The following is a 10514-nucleotide window of genomic DNA, read 5'->3' on the forward strand; positions in this document are numbered from 1 at the left end:
AAGAATTTGAGTAAATATCTATAAGTTGTGCTATTTAATATAAACAAATTTCTACAGACTTCTCACCTGAGACGCCTTCTAACTTTCAAGTTCCCCAATAATGATTATGTTACTCCTTATACTTAAGCACCTAAAAATGTTCTCTATTGCCTTTCTCAGTTAACACTTTCCTCTTTGCAAGGCCCTGCTTACTTTGATCTTACTCTCCCTTTTTTTTCCCAGCACTTTTGAAAAGCTTTTCTCATCCCACACAGAGGCCATGCCTGCTCTACTTCAGTGGTTTGAAGTTTAAATTACCTAAGAGCTGGATTTATAAGGAAATGACTCTGAATTCCAGATCCACTACTTGCTGTGGGACTTTTGGTAAGTTACTTGACTTCTTCCAACTTTAATTTCATTGTAAAGCTTTGATGATGATGATGTGTTTTTTGAGGACTGTGCATGTGTGCCTGTGTGCTCAGCCACTTCAGTCGTGTCCAACTCTCTGCGACCCCATGGACTGTAGTCCGCCAGGCTCCTCTGTCCATGGGATTCTCCAGGCAAGAATAATGGAGTGGGTTGCCATGCCCTCCTCCAGGGGATCTTCCTGACCCAGGGACTGAACTCGCATCTCTAACATCTTCTGCATTGGCAAGTGGGTTCTTTTACCACTGAGCCACCTGGAAAGCCCTTTTTGAGGATTAAAAATATCATATAAAAGTTCCCAGGGCTGCACCTGATACTTAGTCCCGTTACCTTTCTTCTACACGAATCTTATCCCCTTCTGTCAGGACCATACTATTCACTGCCTAATTGCTTTTGAACTGTTTCATGTATTTTCATTTTGTCATTACTACTAGATTGTTGTAGAATCCTGGAGTCTACCTGCAGGGGCCAAAAAGCTAGACTTCCTGTACCTGTGGTATTTGTCTGTAAAATGAGAGAGCTGGACCAAATAACCCTTTTATCATCAATACTGTCATTTCAATTTGCCTTTTGTATCCCTGAGGTGGCTAGCACAGTCTAACACATAAATGTTTCTCAACTGAATGACTAAAATCTCTTCGTTGTTACTTCTCTCTTTTCTGTGTATAGTAGCCGTAAACAATATAGTAGCATTAAGGTCAATATAGCAGGATCAACCAGGGTAATGTATATGAAAGTAATTTCAAAATGTGAAGTTGTAATTATTATATGTGCGTGCATGCGTGCTCAATCACATCACTTCAGTCGTATCCACCTCTTTGCGACCCAGTGGACTGTAGCCTGCCAGGCTATGTCTGTCCATTTGATTCTCCAGGCAAGAACCCTGGAGTGGGTTGCCATGCCCTTCTCCAGGGGATCTTCCCTACCCAAGAATCAAACCTGTGTCTCTTAAGTCTCCTGCATTGGCAGGCAGGTTCTTTACCACTAGTGCCACCTGGGAAGCCCAATTATTATATATGTGTGTACATAAACTATATATTTATGACATTATAATATATGTATTTACAAGCAGTATGCATACCTGAGTGCTAAGTTGCTTCAGCTGTGGCCAACTCTGTGTGACCCTATGGACTATAGCCTGCCAGGCTCCTCTGTTCATGGGATTCTCCACGCAAGAATACTGAAGTGGGTTTCCATGCCCTCATCCAGGGCATCTTCCTGACCCAGGGATCGATACAAGCAGCATATATAGTATATATAAAGTACCATCCATATATATTATATATAAACTATCACATATATATGTATATATATATATAGTATATATAAACTACCATCCATCTATATGTTGTGGTAGTTATAACAGTAGAAAGAATGGTGGTAATAGAATAGAATTTGAGGAAATTCTAATTTATTCACCAGTGTAATAATGAGGCTGGACTTGTGCTTGTCCAGGGTGACTCTCTGACAGCAGAAAGGTCCCTCGTCATTGGGAAATTATTATTTATTAGTTTTACAGTGCATTGTACACAGAATCCATGCTCTGTGTTAGTCAATGCGAAGAATATAAAGCTGATTTGGGCATGATCCTAATCTGGCGAGGGAGACAGCTAATATGAAGTTACCACCACAGTATTTAACCCTGAGAGATATTAAGCAAGGGAGGTTTTGCTCCTGCTGCCTCTTCTGCTTCAAGCCTTTAATCTGGCTATCCCCTTAACTCTCTCCTCTGCCCTCTCTGCTTTATATCTGGCAACTCGTATTTATTCTTTAAGACAGTTGAGGTACAGAATGCTTCCACCCCAACACACACCTTACAATCACATTACTAAAGGCCTGTTTATAGCAGTTCATTTTACCTTGTACATCACATTCAGCAATTAAGAAAAAGTGTAAGGCATATTAAAAAGCAAAAAAATCCACAATTTGAAGAGACAATGCAAGCACCAGAAACAGATATCTAACCAGAGTTGTTAGAATGATCATACCAGGAATTTAGAACAATTGTGATCAATATGCTAAGGGCTCTAAGGGATAAAGTAGACATCACTCAAGAATGTATGGGTGATGTAAGAAAAGAGATGAAAATTCTAAGAAAGAATCAAAAATAAATGCTAGGGATCAAAAACACTGTAACGGGAATGAAGAATGTCTTTCATGGCTTAGTAGTAGACTGGTCATGACTGAAGAAAGACTCTCTGAGTTTGGGGATATATCAATAGAAACTTCCAAAACCAAAGAGTAAAGGGAATAAAGACTGAAAAAAATAGAAAAGAATATCCAAGGATTGTGGGACAACTACAAAAGATATAAGATATGCAAAATAGAAATACAAAAAGAGAAGACAAAGAGAAAGGAACAAGAGAAATTTTGAAACAATAATGACCGGGAATTTCTCCAAATTAAGGTCAGACACAAAATCATAGATCCAATAAGATGAGAGAACAACAAGAACGATAAATGTAAAAAAATCCCTAGGTATACCACTTTAGAAAAACTATAGAAAACCGAAAACAAAGAAAAATGCAAAAGAATAAAACTTCTAGAAAATAATATAGATGAAAATATCTTGGGTATGTCAAAGACACAGCACCAAAGTCACAGTCCATGAAGGAAATAATTGATAAACTGGACTCCATTAAAAATTGAAAAACTTTTGTACCCAAAAGATAATGTCAAGAGAATAAAAAGACGAGGCAGTAAATATTTGCAAAAGACCCACCTGATAAAGGACTGTTATCCTAAATATACAAAGAACTCTTAACTCGATAAGAAAACAGCCTCATTTTTAAAATGGGCCAAAGGGTTTAATAAATTCCTTACCAAAGAAAATACACAGATGGCAAATATGCATATGAAAAATGCTCCACATCGTATACCACTAGGGAATTGCAAATAAAATGAGATATCACTACACACCTATTAGAATAGTCAAAATCCAGCAAGTGCTGATAAGGATGTTCTATAGGCTGGTGGGAACGCTAAATGGTTTAGCCACTTTGGAATACAGTTTGGTGTTTTCTTGCAAAAGTAAGCATACTTTTACTCTTATCATATAATCCAGCAATCAAGCTTCTTGGTATTTACCCAAATGAGTTGAAAACTGGTCCACATGAAAACCTACACATGTATGTTTAAGACAACTTCATTCATAACTGCCAGAACTTGGAAGCAACCAAGATATTCTTTAAGAGGAGAATGGTATATCCATTCAGTAGAATATTGAAAAGCAATGATCTATCAAGCTACAAAAAGACATGGAGGAATCTTGCATGCATATTACTAAGTAAAAGAAGCTAATCTGAAAAGAGTATATACTGTATGATTCCAACCACATGACATTTGGAGAAGGCAAAATTATGGCAGCATTAAAAAAAAATCAGTGATTGCCAGGGTTTGGAGAGGGAAGGGGAGGGAGGAATAGGTGGAACACAGTGAATTTTTAGGGCAGTAAAAATATTGTGTGATATTATAATGATGGATACAAATCATTATACATTTTTCCAAACCCACAGAATGTACAATGCTAAGAGTAAACCTTAATAAAAGTAATTATGGGTAATTATGATGTGTCAATGTAGGTTCATCAATTATAACAAAGGTGTCATTCTGTTACAATAGGGATGAGGCTGTCCATGTGGGTGGGCAAGATGGGTATGGGAAATCTCTATACCTTCTTCTCATGTTGCTGGGAACATAAAATTGCTCTTTAAAAGTTGTTTTTTTTTTTTTTTTTAATAAATTTATTTATTAAAGTTGGGGGCTAATTACTTTACAATATTGTAATAGTTTTTGCCATACATTGACATAAAAGTTGGTTTTTTTTTAAAGATTCAGATGAGGCATCATTTTCTCCTAGAAGCCCTATCTAATCACCCCACCTCCTCCTTCATTTCTTAGACCATTCAATGTTCTCCTCTATTGTGTGTATTTTATCAAAATAAATATGGTCCTTGTGTCCATATCTATCACTAGATAGCGAGTTCCTTGAGGAGAGAAATGTTACCTTACTCATCTTTTCTCCCCATTGATTAGCAGAGCACCTGGCTCATAGAAAGAATTAAACAAATTAAATAAACTGAAATGAAATAAACAGAAATGAAAAGAAACTCAGTGGGGCTAAGATCACTTTGTCAATTACTTATTTAGACATTGCCTTTAGGAGTATTCAGCTTTTTAAGGCATACAAGAAGATGCAAGAAATTGTCTGCCAAAACTAATGTGGACGATGTCAAGTTACCTCCTGAGTTCCAACTTCCCACTGCATAGCAGCCTCTTAGGATTCTGGTTGTTGATTCCTATTCTTGACTGGTTCCAGCATCTGCTCCCCTCTGGTTTCATGGTCTTCTTTCTTGAGACCTGAAAATTAACCTTGACTATTCATCCATCTTTATTTTCTATAAGACTATTTTCTTGGGCTCCAAAATCACTATGTACAGTGACTGCAGCCATGAAATTAAAAGACACTTGCTCCTTGGAAGAAAAGCTATGACAAACCCAGACAGAGACATTACTTTGCTGACAAAGGTCCATATAGTCAAAGCTGTGGTTTTTCCAGTTGTCATGTATGGATGTGAGAGTTGGACCAGAAAGAAGGCTGAGCATTGAAGAACTGATGCTTTCAAACTGTGGCACTGGATGAGAATCTTGAGAGTCTCTTGGACAGCAAGGAGACGAAACCAGTCAATCCTAAATGAAATCAACCCTGAATATTCATTGGAAGGACTAATGCTCTGGGAGATAGTAAAGGACAGGAAGCCTGACATGCTGTAGTTCATTGGGTTGTAAAGAGTTGGACACAACTAAGCAACTGAACAACAACAGTCTTCAAAGTTGGTGAGCAATGAAAGCAAAGCACTTAGCCAGTGAGTTAGATATCTAGACTGGGTGTGTATTTAGGCCTAGCATTGAGGTTCTTAACTCCTCAAGCACATTGCTACACTTATTATTGGTATCAAGTTGATTGTTTAAATTTTTCGGGTACATTTAATCAGAAATTACACTTTACTGTGGGGTTCCCAAAAATGGGGTGTTTGCTACAACCTGAAGAAAATGTTCTCATAAATGTGAAGAATATATTATATATACTTAAGGATAAATTTATTAAATATATAGACTTTTTTTTTTTTTTTTTAATATATAGACTTTTACAATGAAAGTTCCAAAGTATTGCTTAAAGAAGATCTAAAATGATGGCAGTGGGACTTCCCTAGTAGTCCAAGAGTTAAGACTCTGCCCTTCCACAGTTCATGCAGCTCAGTATCAGAAAAACAAACAACATGATCACAAAGTTGGCAGAAGACTTAAACAGGTCTTTCACCAAAGAAGACATACAGATGGCCAATAAACACATGAAAAGATCCTCAACATTACTCATCATTAGAGAAATGCAAATCAAAACTACAGTGAGGTATCACCTCACATGGTCAGAATGGCCATCATCAAAGAATCTACGAACAATAAATGCTGGAGAAAAGGGAACCCTCTTGCACTGTTGGTGGGAATGTAAATTGACATAGTCACTATGAAGAATAGTATGGAGATTTCTTTAAAAACTAGGAATAAAACTACCATATGACTCAGCAATCCCACTACTGGGCATAAACCCTGAGAAAATCAAAATTCAAAAAGACACACGTATGCTAATGTTCATTGCAGCACTATTTACAATAGCCAGGACTGGAAGCAACCTAGATGCCCACCAATAGATGAATGGATAAAATGTGGTACATATATACAATGGAATATTAGCCATAAAAAGGAATGAATTTGAGTCAGTTAAACTGAGGTGGATGAACCTAGCGTCTGTTATACAGAGTGAAGGAAGTCAGAAAAACAAGTATCGTATATTAACAACCTATATATGGAATCTAGAAAAATGGTACTGATGAATCTATTTGCAGGGCAGGAATAGAAACATAGACATAAAGAACAGACACAACTGGGGAAGGAGAGAGTGAGACGAATTGAGAGAGTGGCATTGAAACATATACATTACCATACGTCAAATAGCTAGCTAGTGGGAAGTTATTGCATGACACAGGGAGCTCAGGCCCACAGGGAGCTAGGCTGCTCTGTGACAGCCCAGAGGGGTGGTCGGGAAGGGTAAGAGGGAGGTTCAAGAGGAAGGGGATATATATATACTTATGACTGATTCACATTGTTGTACAGCAGAAACTAGCAAAGCATTGTAAAGCAATTATCCTCCAATTAAAAAAAAAAAGAAAAAAAGACTGTGCTTCTACTTCAGGGGCCCAGGTTCAGTCCCTGGTCGGGGATCTAAGATCTTGCATACCACGTGGCAAGGCCAAAAAAGATAAAATAAAATAATGGGACAATAAACAGTATTCAGGAATCAGAAGACTCAATGTTGTTGCCATTTCTCCCTCAAACATGTATGCAATGCATCTTAATCAAATTATAAAAACTTTTTGAGGAAATCAAGAGCTTTATCCTAAAATCTATATGGAGGGAATTCTCTGGTGGTCCAGTGGTTAGGACTTGGTGTTTTCACTGCCAGGGCCTGGATTCAGTCCCTGATCTGGGAACTAAGATCCTGCAAGCCATGAGGCACAGCCAATAAATAAATAAATAAATAAATAAATACAATTTATATGGAAATGCAAATTATCTAGGTTGTCAAAACAATTTTGAAAAAGAAGATAGCTAGAAGGTTTACACTGACTGATTATAAGAGTTACTATATAGTTAGAGTAATTAAGATAGTCTGGTATTGCTGTAAAGACAGACATAAAGATAAATGGAACAGTATATAAGTCTGAAATTGAGTCAACTGTATTTAAATAAAGTGGCCACAGTAATTCAATGGAAAAAAGAAAAACCTGTTGAACAAATAGTGCTGGGAAAACTGAATATCCATATGCAAAAATATTAACTTTGCCCTTTACTTCACACCACACACAAAAATTACCTTAAATAGGATTATTAACTGAAATGTAAAACTTAAAGCTATAAAACTTTAACAACATAGGAGAAACTCTATTGTAATTAATAGTAGATAAAGATTTCTTAAATAGAACACAAAAATCACACACCGTTAATGAAAGAATGATAAACTGTACCTTACCAAAGTTAAAAAAATGTCTGTTCTTTGAAAGATCCTGTTAAGAAAATGAAAACACAAGCCACAGATTGGGGGGAAAATGTTTGAAGTACATATATTGACAAAGGACTTTTATTATAAATATTAAAGAACTTTTACAACTCAGTAATAAGAAGACAGTCTAGTACTTTTCTAAAAAGAGTTGAACAGGCACTTTGAAAAAGAAGATATATAAATGGCCTAAAAGAATATGAAAAGATGCTAATATCATCAGGGAGATGCAAATTAAAACCACTATGAGATATCATTACAGAACAACTAGAATGGCTATGTGGCTTAGCTGGTAAAGAATCTGCCTGCAATGCGGGAGACCTGGGTTTGATCCCTGGGTTGGAAAGATCCCCTGGAGAAGGGAAAGGCTACTCACTCCAGTATTCTGGCCCGGAGAATTCCATGGACTACAGTCCATGGGATCGCAAAGAGTCGGACGTGACTGAGCGACTTTCACCAATTTCTTTAACTGATAATAATACGCATTGTCAAGGATTCGGAGCAACTGGAACCCTCACACTGCTGATGGGGGTGTAAAATGATCAACTCCTCTGGAAAACAGATGGGCTGTTTATTATAATGCTAAACATACACTTAGCATATGACTCAGTATTTCCATTCCTAGATCCAAGAGATCCAACAGAAAGGAAAACACACGTCCATGCAGAGATTTATACATGAACTTTTATCTTCATTTTATTTATAATAAGCAAAATCAGAAACAACCCAAATGTTCATTAACTATTGACTGGATAAACAAACTGTAGAATATACATCAACAGAATATTACTAGAAAACAAAAAGGAGTGAATTTCTGACACATGACGTGAATGAATCTTAATGTATCATGTCAAACAGAAGAAGCCAGAAACAAAGGTTGGTTCTATTTATTGAAATTGAAGAAAGAGCAAAACTAAAGTGACAGAAGGCAGATCAATGTTTGGTTACGTCAAAGTGACTCAGGAGCCAACTTAAATAGGATCACTTGGGAACAATCTGGTTATCAATCAGTGCAATGCTTGTAATGAATGAAACATCAAATGTGTTTCAATTTGTGCATTTATAATGATATTAAGCCATATACACACACTGTTACAAAAAAATTAAAATGAGACAAACAACTTTCAGTTGCGAAGACAAAAATGCTGTTATAATATGTTCTTTACATTATTTCTAACAATATCTTGACTTGATCACAAAGATCTTAAAACTGAGAAATAAAATATTTATTGACATTATGGTTACTGATGGAAAGAAATTGAGACAAATGTGTTAATGAAAATATATTAATTTGTGAGAATGGGAGTAAAATTTTTTTTTCTGTTAAAATATTTCTTAATGTTGTTTTAACAATAAACATAACTTTGAAACTTTTCTGTAAACCATCTGATGTTATGTTCTACCCACAGAAATTCCCTGGATTCACACTGTGTGTCCATTCTCAGACCACATAGCTTTCCTTCTTTCCTTTCATATCTGAAATGCCAGGGTCCCCAGAAGTCTCCCAGTTTAATTACTGTAAGTGATGAAATGTCAAGTAATCTCCTAAATTTAGGCCACTTGGGTGGTATTTTGACACATCTCATTCTCAAAGTCCTAGGTTTACATTTAATTATGTTTATGATACTCCAATCAGTCCCCTGGTGGCTCAGTGGTAAAGAATCCACCTGCCAATGCAGGAGATGCAAGTTCGATCCCTGGGTAGGGAAGATCCCCTGGAGAAGAAATGCAACCTACTCCAGGATTTTTGCCTGGGAAATCCCATGGGCAGAGGCTGTGACAGGCTACAGTCCATGGGGGTCTCAAAAGAGCCAGACATGACTTAGCAACTAAACAGCAACTATCAGTCCACAGACCTTTTGTCAGAGTTTCTATATTCTCTCCATTTGGGTTGGCATTGAGTTGTGGGAAACCAGAATAAAGAATCCAGGTAGAATCATTAAACCTATCATCATTAATGGAAAACAACTTGAAGGGCAAGCTCTCCTGATAGCTTTCAGTCAATTTGTCTCATAGTCGAAAACAGCTATTTTACCTATCACCAATTGTATGGTGATTTGGAAAACTATGGAAAACACAGATCCTGAATGGGGCCCAGGGGAAAGGGAGGTTGTATGTGGGAAGTGAGGAGAAGTGAGATAGGGTTGCATACCCCAGAGTTATGTTCCTGCAGGGAACTGAGGGGACAGTGGAGGCTTAGAGCTAAAAAGAATTTTGCAATGACCTAGTCCATCCTTCTCATCTTACAGACTAAGAAACAAAGGTTCAAGGAAGTAAACTGAGCAGTAACCTTCAGACAAGAACCCAGGGTATTCTGAAGCCTAATTTAGGGTCCTTTTCACTCTACCACCTGCATGTTATAAATGCATTATTTAGAAAGCCAAAACAGACCTATTAGGAGACAACCTCTTCATAAATTTCAGGGTTTGGTGACATTGAGATTTTTGCCTTATTAAACACTAAAAACTGCCTGAGCCATGTGTGTATGCTAAGTTGCTTCAGTCGTGTCCAACTCTTTGCAACCCCATTAACTGCAGCCGGCCAGGCTCCCCTGTTCATGGGACTCTCCAGGCAAGTATACTTGAGTGGGTTGCCATGCCTTCTTCCAAGAGATCTTCCTAACCCAGCGATCCAACCTGCATCTCTTACGTCTTCTGCATTGCCAGGCAGGCTCTTTACTACTAGTGACACGTGGGAAGGCTGTCTGAGCCATAGGGGTCTTCAAATATTTGCAGAGGCTAGTTTAACTAGTGTTCGTTCCCTGGGGGCACACTTGCCTTGTTTGTATTTCTTAATTAAAAAGTTAAAAACAAGAAAATATACAGATAGGTCACAGCTACCACATAGGCACAAATTCAACCCTTGATCATTTATTCCTGGTTGAGCAACATTTAATGAGTATCTGCTATTCATTGGGCATCATGTCAGGTACTGGGAATCCACACAAGGTCTCTGCTCCCTCAGAGCTTAGAATATTGCAGGGGAGACAGTATAT

This window comes from Giraffa tippelskirchi, chromosome 11, assembly GCF_054371585.1.
Source record: "Giraffa tippelskirchi isolate mGirTip1 chromosome 11, T2T-mGirTip1v1.2.pri, whole genome shotgun sequence".
NCBI lineage: Eukaryota > Metazoa > Chordata > Mammalia > Artiodactyla > Giraffidae > Giraffa > Giraffa tippelskirchi.